Here is a 3,224-nt window from a genome sequence, read left to right on the forward strand (position 1 = left end):
TTTTGGCCGTAAAAAGGCAGTTTTGAACTCTAACATCAAAGGTATGTACCCTAAAAATGAAGCTTTGAGCCCCGAAAGAAGGGTTTACACCCTCAAAATGAGGGTTTGGGCCATAAAAAGGCAGTTCTGAACTCTAGACTCAAAGCTGTGGACCCTAAAAATGAAGCTTTGAGCCCCAAAGGAGGTGTTTGGACCCTAAAAATGAGGGTTTGGGCCATAAAAGGGCAATTCTGAACTCCAGACTCAAAGCTGTGGACGCTAAAAATGAAGCTTTGAGCCCCAAAAGAGGGGTTTGGACGCTAAAAATGAGGGTTTGGGCCATAAAAAGGCAATTCTGAAGTTTAGAATCCAAGCTGTGGACCCTGAAAATGAAGCTTGGAGCCCCAAAAGAGGGGTTGGACCCTAAAAATGAGGGTTTGGGCCATAAAAAGGCAATTCTGAAGTCTAGAATCAAAGCTGTGGACCCTAAAAGTGGAGCTTTGAGCCCCAAAAGAGGGGTTTACACTACAAAAATAAGGGTTTGGGCCATAAAAGGGCAATTCTGAAGTCTAGACGCAAAGCTGTGGACCCTAAAAATGAAGCTTGGAGCCCCAAAAGAGGGGTTTACACCCTAAAAATGAGGGTTCGGGCCATAAAAAGGCAATTCTGAACTCTAGAATCAAAGCTGTGGACCCTGAAAATGAAGCTTGGAGCCCTAAAAGAGGGGTTTACACCATAAAAATGAGGGTTTGGGCCATAAAAAGGCAATTCTGAACTCCAGACTCAAAGCTGTGGACCCTAGAAGTGGAGCTTTGAGCCCCAAAAGAGGGGTTTACACCACAAAAATGATGGTTTTGGCCGTAAAAAGGCAGTTTAGAACTCTAAAATCCAAGGTGTATTCCTTAAAAATGAAGCTTTGAGCCCCAAAAGAGGGGTTTGGACGCTAAAAATGAGGGTTTGGGCCATAAAAGGGCAATTCTGAAGTCTAGACTCAAAGCTGTGGACCCTAAAAAAGAAGCTTGGAGCCCCAAAAGAGGGGTTTGGACCCTAAAAATGAGGGTTTGGGCCATAAAAAGGCAATTCTGAACTCTAGAATCCAAGCTGTGGACCCTAAAAATGAAGCTTTGAGCCCCAAAAGAGGCGTTGGACCCTATATATGAGGGTTTGGAAACTCAGTATATGGCTTGGAGCCTAAAAACGACTGGCTGGATCCTAAAACTGAGCCTTTGGAGCCTGAAAATCAGACTTCAGAAACTAAAAATGCAGCTTTGGACTCTAAAAATGAGACTTTGTAAACTGAAATGGAGCCTTTGGACCTTAAAAATGAGGGTTTGGGCCATAAAAAGGCAATTCTGAACTCCAGACTCAAAGCTGTGGACCCTAAAAGTGGAGCTTTGAGCCCCAAAAGAGGGGTTTACACCACAAAAATGACGGTTTTGGCCGTAAAAAGGCAGTTTTGAACTCTAAAATCAAAGGTGTGTACCCTAAAAATGAAGCTTTGAGCCCCGAAAGAAGGGTTTACACCCTCAAAATGAGGGTTTGGGCCATAAAAAGGCAGTTCTGAACTCTAGACTCAAAGCTGTGGACGCTAAAAATGAAGCTTTGAGCCCCAAAGGAGGTGTTTGGACCCTAAAAATGAGGGTTTGGGCCATAAAAGGGCAATTCTGAAGTCTAGACTCAAAGCTGTGGACCCTAAAAATGAAGCTTTGAGCCCCAGAAGAGGGGTTAGACCGTAAAAATGAGGGTTTGGAAATTCAGTATATGGCTTGGAGCCTAAAAACGACTGGCTGGATCCTAAAACTGAGCCTTTGGAGCCTGAAAATCAGACTTCAGAAACTAAAAATGCAACTTTGGACTCTAAACTGAGACTTTGTAAACTGAAATGGAGCCTTTGGACCCTAAAAATGAGGGTTTGGACCATAAAAAGGCAATTCTGAAGTCTAGACTCAAAGCTGTGGACCCTGAAAATGAAGCTTGGAGCCCCAAAAGAGGGGTTTACATCCTCAAAATGAGGGTTTGGGCCATAAAAAGGCAATTCTGAACTCTAGACTCAAAGCTGTGGACCCTAAAAATGAAGCTTTGAGCCCCAAAAGAGGGGTTTGGACGCTAAAAATGAGGGTTTGGGCCATAAAAAAGGCAATTCTGAACTCCAGACTCAAAGCTGTAGACCCTAGAAGTGGAGCTTTGAGCCCCAAAAGAGGGGTTTACACCACAAAAATGACGGTTTTGGCCGTAAAAAAGCAGTTTTGAACTCTAAAATCAAAGCTGTGTACCCTAAAAATGAAGCTTTGAGCCCCGAAAGAAGGGTTTACATCCTCAAAATGAGGGTTTGGGCCATAAAAAGGCAGTTCTGAACTCTAGACTCAAAGCTGTGGACCCTAAAAATGAAGCTTTGAGCCCCAAAAGAGGTGTTTGGACCCTAAAAATGAGGGTTTGGGCCATAAAAGGGCAATTCTGAAGTCTAGACTCAAAGCTGTGGACCCTAAAAATGAAGCTTTGAGCCCCAGAAGAGGGGTTAGACCGTAAAAATGAGAGTTTGGAAACTCAGTATATGGCTTGGAGCCTAAAAACGACTGGCTGGATCCTAAAACTGAGCCTTTGGAGCCTGAAAATCAGACTTCAGAAACTAAAAATGCAACTTTGGACTCTAAACTGAGACTTTGTAAACTGAAATGGAGCCTTTGGACCTTAAAAATGAGGGTTTGGACCATAAAACGGCAATTCTGAAGTCTAGACTCAAAGCTGTGGACCCTGAAAATGAAGCTTTGAGCCCCAAAAGAGGGGTTTGGACGCTAAAAATGAGGGTTTGGGCCATAAAAAGGCAATTCTGAACTCCAGACTCAAAGCTGTGGACCCTAGAAGTGGAGCTTTGAGCCCCAAAAGAGGGGTTTACACCACAAAAATGAGGGTTTTGGCCGTAAAAAGGCAGTTTTGAACTCTAACATCAAAGGTATGTACCCTAAAAATGAAGCTTTGAGCCCCGAAAGAAGGGTTTACACCCTCAAAATGAGGGTTTGGGCCATAAAAAGGCAGTTCTGAACTCTAGACTCAAAGCTGTGGACCCTAAAAATGAAGCTTTGAGCCCCAAAGGAGGTGTTTGGACCCTAAAAATGAGGGTTTGGGCCATAAAAGGGCAATTCTGAACTCCAGACTCAAAGCTGTGGACGCTAAAAATGAAGCTTTGAGCCCCAAAAGAGGGGTTTGGACGCTAAAAATGAGGGTTTGGGCCATAAAAAGGCAATTCT

Source organism: Calonectris borealis, unplaced genomic scaffold (genome assembly GCF_964195595.1).
Source record: "Calonectris borealis unplaced genomic scaffold, bCalBor7.hap1.2 HAP1_SCAFFOLD_166, whole genome shotgun sequence".
Lineage (NCBI taxonomy): Eukaryota > Metazoa > Chordata > Aves > Procellariiformes > Procellariidae > Calonectris > Calonectris borealis.